This window comes from Lutra lutra, chromosome 2 (assembly GCF_902655055.1).
Source record: "Lutra lutra chromosome 2, mLutLut1.2, whole genome shotgun sequence".
Classification (NCBI taxonomy): domain Eukaryota; kingdom Metazoa; phylum Chordata; class Mammalia; order Carnivora; family Mustelidae; genus Lutra; species Lutra lutra.
In genome coordinates this window covers 12,716,515-12,732,886 of record NC_062279.1, presented here as the reverse complement: position 1 = coordinate 12,732,886, position 16,372 = coordinate 12,716,515, and positions in this window count along the sequence as shown.

The following is a 16,372-nucleotide window of genomic DNA, read 5'->3' as shown; positions in this document are numbered from 1 at the left end:
CAGACCCATAACCAGTAAGGAGATTGAAACAGTCATCAAAAATCTCCAAACAAACAAAAGCCCAGGGCCAGATGGCTTCCTGGGGGAATTCTACTAAACATTTAAAGAGGAACTAATTCCTATTCTCCTGAAACTATTCCAAAAAATAGAAATAGAAGGAAAACTTCCAAACTCATTTTATGAGGCCAGCATCACCTTGATCCCAAAACCAGACAAGGATCCCATCAAAAAAGAGAACTACAGACCAATATCCTTGATGAACACAGATGCAAAAATTCTCGCCAAAACACTATCCAATAGGATTCAACAGTACATTAAAAGGATTATTCACCACGACCAAGTGGGATTTATTCCAGGGCTGCAAGGTTGGTTCAACATCCACAAATCCATCAATGTGATACAACACATTAATAAAAGAAAGAACAAGAATCATATGATACTCTCCATAGATGCTGAAAAAGCATTTGACAAAGTACAGCATCCCTTCCTGATCAAAACTCTTCAAAGTGTAGGGATAGAGGGCACATACCTAAATATTATCAAAGCCATCTATGAAAAACCCACCGCAAATATCATTCTCAATGGAGAAAAACTGAAAGCTTTTCCGCTAAGGTCAGGAACACGGCAGGGATGTCCGTTATCACCACTGCTATTCAACATAGTACTAGAAGTCCTAGCCTCAGCAATTAGACAACAAAAGGAAATTAAAGGCATCCAAATCGGCAAAGAAGAAGTCAAACTATCACTCTTTGCAGATGATATGATACTATATATGGAAAACCCAAAAGACTCCACTCCAAAACTGCTAGAACTTGTACAGGAATTCAGTCAAGTGTCAGGATATAAAATCAATGCACAGAAATCAGTTGCATTTATCTATACCAACAACAAGACAGAAGAAAGAGAAATTAAGGAGTCCATCCCATTTACAATTGCACCCAAAACTATAAGATACCTAGGAATAAACCTAACCAAAGAGACTAAGAATCTATACACAGAAAATTATAAAGTACTCATGAAAGAAATTGAGGAAGACACAAAGAAATGGAAAAATGTTCCATGCTCCTGGATTGGAAGAATAAATATTGTGAAAATGTCTATGCTACCTAAAGCAATCTACACATTTAATGCAATTCCTATCAAAGTACCATCCATTTTTTTCAAAGAAATGGAACAAATAATCCTAAAATTTATATGGAACCAGAAAAGACCTCGAATAGCCAAAGGACTATTGAAAAAGAAAGCCAAAGTTGGTGGCATCACAATTCCGGACTTCAAGCTCTATTACAAAGCTGTCATCATCAAGACAGAATGGTACTGGCACAAAAACAGACACATAGATCAATGGAACAGAATAGAGAGCCCAGAAATGGACCCTCAACTCTATGGTCAACTCATCTTCGACAAAGCAGGAAAGAATGTCCAATGGAACAAAGACAGCCTCTTCAATAAATGGTGTTGGGAAAATTGGACAGCCACATGCAGAAAAATGAAATTGGATCATTTCCTTACGCCACACACGAAAATAGACTCAAAATGGTTGAAGGATCTCAATGTGAGAAAGGAATCCATCAAAATCCTTGAGGAGAACACAGGCAGCAACCTCTTCGACCTCAGCCGCAGCAACATCTTCCTAGGAACATCACCAAAGGCAAGGGAAGCAAAGGCAAAAATGAACTATTGGGATTTTATCAAGATCAAAAGCTTTTGCACAGCAAAGGAAACAGTTAACAAAACCAAAAGACAACTGACAGAATGGGAGAAGATATTTGCAGATGACATATCAGATAAAGGGCTAGTGTCCAAAATCTATAAAGAACTTAGCAAACTCAACACCCAAAGAACAAATAATCCAATCAAGAAATGGGCAGAAGACATGAACAGACATTTCTGCAAAGAAGACATCCGATGGCCAACAGACACATGAAAAAGTGCTCCATATCACTCGGCATCAGGGAAATACAAATCAAAACCACCATGAGATATCACCTCACACCAATCAGAATGGCTAAAATTAATAAGTCAGGAAATGACAGATGCTGGCGAGGATGCGGAGAAAGGGGAACCCTCCTACACTGTTGGTGGGAATGCAAGCTGGTGCAACCACTCTGGAAAACAGCATGGAGGTTCCTCAAAATGTTGAAAATAGAACTACCCTATGACCCTGCAATTGCACTGCTGGGTATTTACCCTAAAGATACAAACGTAGTGATCCGAAGGGGCACGTGCACCCGAATGTTTATAGCAGCAATGTCTACAATAGCCAAACTATGGAAAGAACCTAGATGTCCATCAACAGACGAATGGATAAAGAAGATGTGGTATATATACACAATGGAATACTATGCAGCCATCAAAAGAAATGAAATCTTGCCATTTGCGACGACGTGGATGGAACTAGAGGGTATCATGCTTAGCGAAATAAGTCAATCGGAGAAAGACAACTATCATATGATCTCCCTGATATGAGGGAGAGGAGATGCAACATGGGGGGTTGAGGGGGTAGGAGAAGAGTAAATGAAACAAGATGGGATTGGGAGGGAGACAAACCATAAGTGACTCTTAATCTCACAAAACAAACTGAGGGTTGATGGGGGGAGGGGGGTTGGGAGGGGGGGTGGGGTTATGGATATTGGGGAGGGTATGTGCTATGGTGAGTGCTGTGAAGTGTGTAAACCTGGCGATTTGCAGACCTGTACCCCTGGGGATAAAAATATATGTTTATAAAAAATAAAAAAATATATATGGAGTGAGATAAACATAGATCTGAACCCTATCATTTACTCATTAAAAGAACCTAAATAAATTCACATAACTTCTATAGGGTCTCTTCATCTGTGACATAGAGTTCATAATGTTGATTTTATAGATAATTGAAAAAAATAAAATAAGGTATGTAAATTATTTTCAACAGTGTGATATTATAGTGACTTTTTTTTTAATCTTGGTTTTATGATAATGTTTAGGATTTTGTTTTCCAGATTTATTTATTGATTTGAGGAAGAGGAGGGGCAGAGGGAAACAGTCTTAAATGGACTCTGCACTGGATGCAGAGCCTGAGGTGGGACTTGATCTCATGACACAGAGATCATGACCTGAGACAAAACCAATCATCAGAAGCTTAACCAACTCTGCCACCCAGGTGCCTCAGTAATGTTTAGTGTTAATTAATTTGTCCCCAGATTAAGGAATGTTCACTACAGAATCAACCAGATATGATAATATGATAAATACCAAACCAGATATTTCTACTAGACCAGGGTCAACAGATTATGGTCATAGACCGAATCTAGAACCCTGCCTGTTTTATAAATGAAGTTTTATTGGAACATAATTACACAAGTTGTCAGCATGTTGTTTATGGCTACATTTGTACTACAACAGCAGAGTGGAGGAGTTCTGAAAAAGACAATCTGGTCAGCAAAGCTAAAAATATTTACTATTTAGCTCTGGACAGAAAAATTTGCTGATCCCTCTATTAGACTGTCAGTCTTAGATTTGAAAGAAAATCTACTAGTTGATAAAAAAATAATTTTTAAATATACAATGCAAACTATATGGTCTGAATACCTAAATGCAATGTGAATAATAGTGGATGGATAATACATAAGAGAACTAGTATTCTATGAAGGGATAAATGATTTATCAGTTAAACAGAATGTCTATTAACTATCAGGCTCAACATAAGCACACTATTTAGAGGTGTGGCATTCAATGGCATTTCCCAACTGATTGCGATAACTTAATACTTTGCTAGAGAATGAGAGGATTGGAAAATTATAACTCAGGGTCAAAGAATTCTGCAACATCACTCGAATGGGCTCTTCACTCGTGGCAATTTATGTTTTAAAGCTGCTACAGCATTAGCAGCATCAGTGTGGGCTTCAGGAGTACATGCAGAAATGCTGGTGTCCAGATCCACATTCCTGATCAGTTGCAGCAGAAACAATGGCAGCAATAGCCATGGTGTTGGCAGTGGCCCCGTCAGCAGGGTCAGGGCCAAGGGTGGGCTTCTGGGCTCTGAGCAATGCCACTTTTTCAATTTTCCAGCCTGAAGAATGGAGACAGCTGCTTTCTGCAATCTCTTCTGTCTAGTGAACACCAACATCCTGCCTTTCCTCCTCTAGTTCTTCCAACGCTTTTACAACAAATCCCTGTATTAAATTCCTCTCCATGTGAAACACATGGATTATATTCTGTTTTTCTGACTGAATCTCAATTGCTATAGAGTTTCTGATGAAGAGTGAAAGATACAGTGATATTGATTAAGGTACTCCTATGTCCATTTCCGGTGGTGCAGGCAGAGGGACCGTGGTCAAGGACAAATCCAAAGACAAAATCAAAGGGAATGGGTCCAGTGTAAACAACCTATCATCAAGTGACTGACTGGTGTCTGAAGACAATACCCCATCTTAGGGCTCACGACTGGCTTGGGCACAGCTCAGCACTGACTGCTAGGTTACCCTTGGTGATAGCAAGTTGTCCCTTAACATCTGCTTAAGAAACTCTCTATATTAAATCCTCACCTCTACTGGGCTTAACAGTGTCTCCCTAGAATTCATGTCTACTTGGACCTTGTGAATATGACTTTATTTGGAAATAAAGTCTTTGCAAATAGAATCACTTTAAGATATGGTCTACAGGATTAGAGTAGGTGCTCCATACAATAACTGGTATCGTTTTAAGAAGCAGGCTATTTGGACACAGAGACAAACAAGTAAGGAGAACCTTATATGATAATGGAGATAGAGATCAGAGTGATACATCTACATGCCAAGGAATGCTGAGGATTACCAACAACCACCAGAAGCTAGGGAGAGGAAAGAAAGAATTCTCCAGAATCTTCAGAGGAAGCATGTCTCTGCCAACACCTTGATTTCAGTCTTCAGCATCCAGAATTGATGGAGTATATGTATGCTGTCTTAAGCTAACCAGTTTGTGGTAATTTATTATAGCAGCCATAGGAAATTAATATACCTTCTTTGTTGGAAATTTCTGGAGATTTTTTGTCTTCTTAGGTTAGACACTATCTTGGGACACCTGGAGGGTTCAGTCAGTTGAGCGTTGGGCTCTTGGTTTCTGCTCAGGCTATGAGATCAAAACCCGCATTGGGCTCTAGGCTCAGCAAGGAGTCTGCTTGAGAATCCTCTCCCCCTGTGCCTCCCCTGCCCACCTCAAGAAGATAAAAATAAATCTTTAAATTATGCACTTCTTAGTTCATTTTCGTTGCTATAACAGAAAAACATGGACTGAGTATCTTCAACAACATACATTTATCACAATTCTGGAGGCTGAAAAGGACAAGATCAAGGTCCAAGCTATTAGATGTCTGGAGAAGGCCTGCTTCCTGGTTTGTAGACAGCTGTCTTCTTGCTGTGTCCTCACATGGAGGAAAGGAGGAGGAAACACTCTGGATTCACTTTCTAAGGGCACTAATCCCAATCATGATGGTTCCAGCCTCATGACCTAGTCACCTCCCAAAGGACCCACCTCTTTGGACCATCACAATGGGGATAGATTTCAACACATGAATATGGGGGTAGGGCACAAACATTCAGTCTATAACAGGTACTACCTAAGATGCTTTTTGACTTGTAAATAGCCTGTACCTATGATAAACAATGTACCAATAAGACCAACTGTATTCCCACCAGGATGGTATGTACTAAATCCATATAGTATTCCATCTTTTTCCTTATATGCATGACAAAGGACATGGTCTCTAGAACCAAGCTGCCCTGGATAAAATCTAGGTCTTAGGAACCTCTGTATGTTTCTGTTTTCTTATGTGTGTAATGGGGCAAACAACAGCAACTCCCTCACAGGACTGTGGAGATTAAATGGATACGTAAGTGGACCATGCTAGCTGACACGGTTTGTTGTCATCAACATACTGTTCTTATAGAACTGCAATCCGCCATATTGAATTTTGTCTCTACACTGCTTTTTAAATTGATGTACACACAAAATACATACCAATTTAATCTAATTAGCAAGGTAGTCAGCATCATCTCATATTTCTACAGTGTGCTTACCAAAGGAAGATCAGAAACAATACCATTCTGGAGAGACAAACCCTCAATGAGATTATTACTCAAATATCAAAACTCAATGCCCGTATTAAAACTCTGTGAAACACAGTTCTGTGCTATTCTTTTAATTTTCTTACATCAGGTCCTCATCCAAAACTATTCAGTTTTAACCTGGTACAAGAACTTTATAAGCACCTTTTTTTGCATTTTATCAATTCCGTTCACATTTGAACCATTCTGAAGTGAAAGGAAAAAAAAAAAAAAACACCACCACATTTCTGCTCCATTATTATAAATGCTAAAATATGTTATCTTCAAAATTGCACTCATCTGCCAGAAAAAGTTTGTCACTACAATCAAATCCAGGTATTATTTGGCAAAACAACAACGATGTAAACCGTCTTGTTTGGGTAAAATAATTAGTAAGAACATTTTGTCCCTTTATTTATTCATGTGAGGTGCTTGAAGTGTTAAGAAAAAAGAAAGAAAGAAAGAAAGAAAGAAAGAAAGAAAGAAAGAAAGAAAGAAAGAAAGAAAAAGCCAGAGGAGCCCCACTCACCAAAAGCACAGATGAGAGGGAGCGTGAATGGTTGACTGAAACCTCAGGTCTCCGTGGAAGGCCTGAGTCAGCTATTAGCTAAGTGATCGTTTCGACAGCGCTGAATAAACCACTTGGAATCCTTTGTCATCCATGGCTGAGAAAGGCAAGTTTTCTCTCTATTTTTTTACTTTCCTGGCCACATTCATACTGTAGTTTCAAAGGTTAGAGTTCAACTCAACTTGCCAGAAGGTACATGCCTACGTGGTCACAAAGATCAGAAATTTGTTCTACATGAACTTTAATGTTTTGATGAATTGATCAAGAGCATATATGAAAACAGAAATAACTTCCTTGCTGAGTCTAATGTTACCTCTCCCCTACTCTTTAGAAAATGTCCCCTGTGTTCACCTGCCATTAGCTTAGCATCTGGACCACTGTCTAGGTACGTGGCCACTAAGGAGAGTCTTGCTGAGAACAGCTGAAACCAGCTCTCTGTGGCAATCGAGGTTATTAAAGCACTGGGAAGCCAACTGCCTCCAGTACTGCCCTGGTGCTAAACCAGTCAAAACTGTGAAAGCCATTTAAATTCCAACATTCAAAATGATGGATACAGAATTACTCTAATTTCTTTCTTTTTTCTAAGATTTTATCTTTTTAAGTACTTCTTTTCTGGTTTTGTTTTTTTTTTTGTTTGTTTGTTTTTTTGGTTTTTTTTTGTTTTTTGTACTTATTTATTTGAGAAAAAAGAGAGGGAGAGAGAGAGCACAAACAGTGGGGACTGGCAGAGGGAGAGGGAGAAGCCGACTTGCAGAATTTCCGCTGAGCAGGGAGCCTGATGCGGGGCTCGATCCCAGGACCCTAGGATCATGACCTGAGCTGAAGGCAGATGCTTAAGTGAGCCACCCAGGCCCCCCTAAAGAGTTTATTTTTAAGTAATCTCTACGCCCAACATGGAGCTTGAACTCACAATCCCAAGGTCAAGTCACATGTTCCACTGATCAAGTCAGACAGGTGCCCAACTCTGTTTTAATTTCAATAAAGAGTTATATTTCAATTCTCCATATACTTCTTTTGGGGGGGCATTGTTTGCTTTTTGATTTTTGGAGTTTTGTTTCTTTTTTTGTGAGCAAATTCTTTCTCTTTGCTATAGGTCTAAGATATCCTTGGAATTGCTGCCACCCATCTAAATGTTGCCATTATTTTGTGAATAATATCCTCAGGATGCTCACGGAGCTGGAAAGACCATCCGAGTCGGAGTTGTAATATGTAAATACTTTGTTCTAGGATTGCCGTGGGTAACCCTGGAAAAGTCTCTGTCCTCTCTGGGTCTTGGTTTTCTAAACATGAGCTATCTAAACTGTCTCTGCCATGGGTAATGCTTTAGGAACCCATGATTCTTTTCCTCCAGAACATCTCTAACCATTTTATTCAGCAATTTCCCACCATTTTCCTAATTCACTTGCATACATAAGTTTGTCTTAGGGTTAAAACTATTACTGAATGAGGAATCAGTAGAACAGAGAATCCAGATAACAGCTGAAGGTTGTATTTAAAAATACGTCATAGCCCCACTCCAAACAAACTCAACCTAAAACACCCATCAAGGAGACTGTGACCCAGCTTGCAAAATGGGGGGTGAGGGACTCTGAGAGCAAGCCTAAAAAAGGGGGAGAAATCCACCCTTCATGAAATAAAGAAGGGGAAGAAAATCAAGCAGAGAGAGAAAAGACTAAAAGGAACACAATTTAAAGAAGGGGCGGTAACATTTTAAAAGACAACCCCATGAGCCATGAAATTCACACTTCCAAATAGTGCTTTTTCAGTTATATATAAGAAGTCTCACATTTTGAAAAGTCACATGTAATGCAGTCACCAGGAGTAAGGGAAGCAGAAGGACTGTTTCATTTTGATTCACTCCTGAAAATATATCAGAGATAAAAGGCAGATAAAGATGTAAGATCTTAGCATTTCCATTCCTCGAGTGTTCCAGAAAAGACTCTCGTTCTTATCAATCAAAGCAAAATGCAATTTTGCATACTGCTTTCTGTTTTATAGAGAGCCCAGCCAACACCAAGCGCAGGTCCCAGAATGGTCTCAACCATGAATGTGGCCTTCCAGATAGATAGATAGATAGATAGATAGATAGATAGATAGTCTGTCTCATATCTCTGCTTCACTTTCCACAAAATGTAGTTTATTATACCACTTGGTGAACCACAGTCCAACCACTAGAAACTGATTTGTGAATAATCTTGGGGAGGAGGTGGGAAGGGCTGAGTCCTGCTTTTAACGGCTGTTTGGTCACTGTGCAATCTTTGGCAAACGTGTGACTTTTACTTTCATTCTCTCTCTCCCTCTATTCCCCTGCATTGCGTAGCTCATGATACTGCTGTGACAGTTGAGGGAGATGTTCATGCACTCCCTTCGATTAAGAATTGATTTTTAGAATGTTCGAAGGCTGATGGGAGGGAATCAAATCCTGACAGGCTGGCAAGGACTGAAGACATGACGGCCAGAAGATCTGGAAGCCAAACTATGTTTCCAGACAAGGCAATTAAGGAATGGCACTCAGAGTACAAAGGTGAGACTCACCTTCTCTCGGAGGAAAAGCCTGCAGGAAGCAGAACAGGGTGGGTTCAGGGAAGCCTGTGGACTCGCTGGCCCATGTTTGCTTCCATCAGAACGTGGCCGTGATTGTAGGAATCCCGGTTATTGGCTATGTGTCTGACTTGAAGGGCTATGAAGACACTGAGGGAGGTCTGAATTCACACAGCATTTACATTAATACCAGTGGGATGTTTATTAGAGAAAGGGGGAATTTAGGGCATGGTGACGTACCCCTGGAGACAGTCTGAATTCTTTCCTGGAATCTGTCATCTGTTCGTCACCGAAAGCTATAAACTCATCTCACACATATACACACAACTCTTCTCTTTAATCACAAAATGAGAACAATTCTGTTTCTACTTATCATGTAATGTTATAACAGAGAAAAATAATGGAAGAGTTTTCTTACGAGAAAAAATAGGGATGTTTTGGAAATTTAAGCCTTTTACAATCAGACCTATAGTCTTGTAAAACTAAAAAAAGTTCTCAGGTTGGGAGTGCAGTGGGGATTCAGGTCGACCCTGAATGGAGACCTGGGCGCCTTACACACAAGCATGCTTCCTAAGGTCGGATTTCCTGCAAGCCTAGGCCCAGAGAGGTAGGTGCGTGAGGTTATGGGATTCTTCAGACCTGAGAACACTTTGAAATAATCTAAAAGGGTAAAACATATAAGCGGTGGGCAGTAACGCATTTAACTTCCATCAGGACCTGGGCCCAGACTGAGAATGTATGCAGAGCTGTGCCTAAGCATTGGAAAACTATTTGAGTCTCTTTGTAACTCTTCCTGTCTCTAAAGAGTCCTGAAAATAGATTTTGTAATATAGTCCCTCTAAGGAATATTTGCACTTGAGAGAAATTTCCCTTGGTCATATTCAAGTCTAATGCTTAGTCCTCGGACGAGACAAATAAACAGGTGTTACCTGCTTATAAAGTAGCCCTGACCAAAATGTCGGCATAATGTGAATCTGCCACAGCTAACCCTGCCCCCTCTTATCAACACAAGGAACCAAGGCTGACAGAGTTCCAGCAGGAAGACACACTGAGTTTGTGAGGAAACGTGTTTGCGGCTTCTCTCGGGCCATTAGTACAATTCATTGTGAAATAATATTGCATGATTCGTGATCAAAATGTCCCTGAACAGTGACAGTTAAAAAAATGTTTAAAAACTGTAATAAACATGATTGCCCCCCCAAAAAATAAATAAAATAAAATTTAAAAAATAAATAAATAAATAAATCTCTGAAGATAGGAATGGACCTTGTAAGAACTTGGAAATGATACCGAATCAGCCTCAAAAGGTAAAGATGATGCTATTTCTGCTGTCACACAAATTCTTCCCTACCACACTCACCTCTGAATGGTATCTACCTTTAAAATGTTTCTATTCTCCACATAAAATAGAGACTTCAGACTGGGTTCCTAACTCTCAGATTGGGTTGTAATAACCCGTTAAAAGAAAACACATTGGTCAATACGGAAACTAACTTTCCTCTGAACGTATTTATTCCTCCAAAATTCTGAAGACATGAATATTGAATAGGATTAGAAATTTGACAACAAGGCAGATCAATCCCAATGGCCCAAGTAAATGTAAACAACAAATTAAGTCGTCCTAGAAAATTACTTTCTGCCTTAGTTAAATAGGCTAGGCCAGATATCTCTTACAGGGGCATATTGAAAAAAAAAAAAAACATTATCATAATTCTTCATTGCTCTTCCTAAGCACAGATGGAAAACTTTTCCAAGAAGGCAATTTCTTATCTGAAATTACGGGATGAAAGTGATGACAAGGATCAGGTCTGGTTTCTAACATTCTGGTTGCTGTGGTCGTAGCTAATTTCTCTGGGCGGAGCAGAGGCTCACTTTTCTCCTGCTCCCAGACTGCAACAACAGAGTATCTTCAGAGGCCAATAAGTCAGGAAACATTATCAACACAGAGAGAAATGACTTGCCGATAAATTACCGCTTAACCTTTTAAGTTGATATCAATATCAAATGTTATTTAAGGACCAGTTTATACAGTGAGCAACAAACTTCTCTTTCTCTCCAAAGGCTTATAAAAATATAAACTGGGTTAAGACAGGGGGACAAAAGTTGATAGACGGAAAACACTGTTGTTGATGGACATCCTCAAGGTTTTCATTTTCATCCTCTTTTACCAAACATTCCTGAAACTATGTTTACCAGATATTCAGAACATGTGGTTCAGCAGTTAGAGTATCTAAACAGTTGTTCAATATATAAGCTATGTCGCAATATAATTTAAGAAGTTAGCTATGTCATGAATAGAAACATACCTAAGAACCAAACAATGTTCAATATGCCATTTTTAAATCAATGTATGCACAATTAAATACATTAAGACAGTCATAGGATTTTTCTAGATCTCTCTCCCACAGTCTTAATTTAAACCCACAAAGGTCTAAATCTATTTAGGAATGCCATAGCTAATAAACAACCTAAGCACTGCTGATTTTTATTAAATATTTTTAAACGATAATCAGGCCTTCAGCTAATTTTGAGCATAAACTCATTACTGATTAATATGGAAAGAGATAAGAGATTATACTTTTCAAGAGGAAAAAAAAATAAGGAAAATGAGTGATTCTTCTTTTCCTTTAAGAACTTGACTCTTTTCACAGTATCTCAAATTATAATCAACTTGTTTCCTGTCTGCAGTGACTGAAACTGTGATGATCCCCTTGGATCAAAGAAAGTTCATTAAGAACCTCGTAAATATTTATCGAGCTCCTAATGCATGCCAGTCTCATGCTAGGTGCTGGGGCTCAGAAGGAAAAGGATATGGTTCCTGCTCTCAGTGAGCTCCCAGGTGGGTGAGATATGTTAGCAGTTGAAAAATATTACAGGAAGAGTAATAGAAAGAAATATAGGCAGACCTGGGTGCTTGAGTGGCAGTCGGTTAAGTGTCTGCCTTTGGGTCCTGGGATCAAGCCCCATGTCAGGCTCCCTTCCCTCACTCATCTCTTGCTCTCTCTCTCTTTCTCAAATAAATAAATGATCTTTAAGAAAAAGAAAGAAAGAAATACAGAACTAATGTCCAAGTAAGAGTAATGGCTTCTGCTAGGAGACAAAGGGAGATGAAGTGGAAAAGAAAAGCCAAACCCACATTGTCTTGAAGGATGAAAAGACTTTTCTCCAATGGATAGGGCAGCGGGGGTCTCAACTAGGAGAGTATAGAATCCAACATACAGAATTGGTTAATATATCTAAGATTATTAGTAAGATACCTGGCCTATCAGAAGGGAAAGAAATTAGAAATTCCAAATGGGAGAAGTCTCTAGCAATAAAGAGATGAAATAGTGCACATCAAATTGATAAAAAAGTATAGAAATTAGGAAGGAAAAAAAAAGAGGGAAGCAGAAAAGTTGGGAGACCCTGAGAGATGGCATTCCTCTTCTCTGAATTCAGCTTCTATCTTTGGAACTTTTTATGTTGAGTTACAGAGTAAAAATCAATGGTTCACTAAGAGTAACAGAGTCTAAATAAAATCACTCACTCCAAACATTTCTACCACAACAGATGAAACTGTTTTTCTTTTTCCGGATGTTTTCTAGTCCTTAATCATATATACACATTTTTGGATGGTTACAGAAATGTATAGAAACAGTTAATATTTTCCTTCTTGAGTTAATAATGTAATGACCATATACTAGCCTTATGTCATCCATATATTCCTGAAAATATTTTTCTAATCTGTGGATAAGCTATAAAAGCTTTAAATATTTTTGAGGTTGCATAATGTTTAAGTAGATTTGCCAAAATTTACTTGGAGTTTGCTATTTAATTTATAGGCAATATTTTGTTGTCATAAACAATAGGGCAATAAACCTGTTTAGACAATTCCCCTTTTGAATTATTTCCTTATGATTCATTCCTAGAAGAGAATTAATAGGTCGAAATATGTAAATATTTAATAGCTATTAATAAATGTCTTTGTATTTTTTCTATAAACCATGAATGTTTAAATATCTCTGTCCCAACTAAGCTCTGAATTGTTTGAGGCTGTGGACCATGCTTTTTAATTAGTGGACTCCTGGACCTACTACATGGCTGGGTGCCTAAGAGATGCTCAATATAATACTTATTCAATAAGTGTGGAGGATTGAGAGTTGTCAGCAACTATCCATTCCCCCCCATCTTAAGAAACATCATTTAGATTTCAGCTGGCATGTCATAAGTCTACCTTGAAGATAATCTCTTAGCCTCCCAGGCAAGTTATGTGTAGCTAGCACTACATGTGAAGTTAAATTCTGACCAGTGAGTATTATCCAAGATTTCTAAGAAAGGTATCTAAAAAAGGTGACCTAGCTGGGAGGTTGCCCTTTTTCCTTTCCTACAATCATCTTTCCAGATGCCTGGAATATAGAAGTGATAGCTACAGCTACAGCAGCCATTTTATTTTATTTTTATTTTATTTTATTTTTTAAGATTTTATTTATCCATTTGACAGAGATCACAAGTAGGCAGAGAGGCAGGCAGAGAGAGAGAGAGAGAGAGAGGAAGGGAAGCAGGCTCCCTGCTGCAGAGAGCCCAGTGAGGGGCTCAATCCCAGAACCCTGGGATCATGACCTGAGCCGAGGGCAGAGGCTTTAACCCACTGTGCCACCCAGGCGCCCCAACAGCAGCCATTTTAGATAAGGTGTTCTTTTTGAGAATAGAATCAAAGTACTAGGATAACAAAAGAGAACAAGCAAGCAAACAAAAACCAAACCAACCTAGATTCCTTATAACCATGGAGTCTCCACACCTTCCCATGACTACCTGCCCCAGGACTTACTTTATAGAAGACAAATAAACATTGATCTACTTAAGTCCATTTTGTTTCTGAAATTGATTTCTAAACAAAGAGCTAATGATAAAATAATATTGAATAAACTCAGTAAGTGATAGAAATATCAGTAAAAAATGAGTATATCATTTCACCTCAAATATAACCACATACTATTTTAATTCTAGAATTTATTCATTTTATAAATGAGAAAGGTCAACTCAGATTTTTAAATTTACATATATTTTATTATTAGAAATGTTTATTTTGCTGCGTTTAATATTTTGAGAATTAACTATCCATCTCCTATGTATTTACTTGAAACTTAGAACTCTGCTACCAGTTTTTGAAACTCATCATAAGCTGTAGAGAACCCAGCAAAAAGTAAGCCAGACACCACTTCAGATTTTTCCTCATCTGTCTTTATCTATGGTTGCACTACTCATTGTTTTTATAATATTTTCTATTAATAGATAATGCATTTCTAATATTTCTTTGTAACTCTTCAGAGAAGATAAATTCACTGCCCCTAAGGAGATTTGAGAAATTTTCACATTTATTTACAATTGTTTCCCCAGGATTCATTTTGAAATCCAAATCTACCTGAAACCGTATTTTGGAAACTGTATCTCTGAATTGATTTTTTATTTTTACATTTAATTTCGAAGTGTCCATTGTATACTAAATACAGCAATCACCAGAACTTGAATCTTGGGTCTAAACTGATTCATTTCTTAACCTCATCATATTTCAATTTTCTTACCTGCAAACTGAGATTTAAAAATATATATATTTTATTTATTTGAGAGAGAAGAGCAAGAAAGTACAAGCAGAGATTAGGGGGTGTGGAGCTCCCTACTGAGCAGGGAGCCCGCCCGATGCAGGTCTGGATCCCAGGACCTCAGGATCATGACTTGAGCGAAAGGCAGACACTTAACAGGCTGAACCACCCACGTGCCCGAAAATTGAGCTTTTGTGGATAAAGTAGGATTACAAATATAAAATGCTTAGCATAGTGCCTGGCCCATACCACTTAATTCCATGCATTTTAGAGCATTCATGAAAAATAAGTTGAAAACCATTATATTAGCCGTGTTTAGTTCATTTTTAAAATTAGTTGTTTCTAAATTTTAAATAAGGCTGCCTTTCAAGATTTACAGCTTTAATATGTGCTTTTTTAGAGGTGCACATATCGCCGACATTTTTCTTTCTAAAGCAGGTTTTTCTATGGTCATGGCAATGAAGAAAGGGACCAACATCTTAGTCTACTTAAGTTTTCCACTATTTTCCAAACTATTTGGAGGTGATTCATGCCTATTCCTGGGAAATTCATAAAGTTTACTGGACTCTGGACTTAGTGAAACATTTAAGTGAAGAAAGCTTCTGAAAGGTAAAACATTCATTTTTCTTTGCATTTAGTTCCCAAATGGAGACAAATAGCTTAAAAGCAATATTAACCTCAATGTGCTTAGGCTATTTATCTTCATAAGAAACAGTCTGAAAACAAGAAAACGAAGCCCATAAAAATGATTTTATTTAATCACACAAGTATATCTCACCAAAAATCTTTAGTTATTTCCTTAGGGCTTAATTCTGACCTCAGTAACTCATGCACAAATTCTATGGATGTCAAATGGAAGTTGTGTGTGTAGAACTCTGGGTCAAATTTGGTTGTCATGGATGGATTAGCCAAAGAGGGCACTAGATCATTTTTTTTTTTTTTATATAAAGTGCTCTCATTCTGTAATCCTTTTCTATCTTTCCAGATTTATTGACCTAATCCAGTAATAATTATTGAATCTCCATAATATACATCAAACCACACTTTCATGCATGCATCATGGAGTCAGTGGCCTTAAAGCATTTACCTTTCCACATAAATGTTAATAATCTCACAGTAATATTTCATTTTAGCAAAAAGAGAGTATTGTGACATGCTTTGCGACAAGGTCAATTTCACTTAAGGAAAAATGCTAACATTTTCAAAGTCAGCCATTACGTAGAGGTTATTACTGCATTCCCGTTATCTTGTTACCAGACAGTAATCTGATTTCCCTAGTGCCACAGTTATTTAGGGAGGCTTAACCTAATATTTATTCAAAGTCAAGATGTGTAAGTGTAACAATCTGTATCATTCTCTAAGTTCCAAACAAATTGTGTTTTGGAAAATCTGCCTTTAAAAACATTTATCTAGATATCTTTAGCATGTAAAATTTTCCTCAGAAAGTAAAACTTCTGGAAAACACATGTGACTTGTGAGAATAATACTGCTTCTCTTGGGACCAACTCAAGCTCTCTCCTTAGGGAGTTAACTTAAGGTTAAATTTCTTACTTTGCTTGAGCTACATATCATGCTTGTCCTTAGAACTAACAACTGCAGGGGCGCCTGGGTGGCTCAGTGGT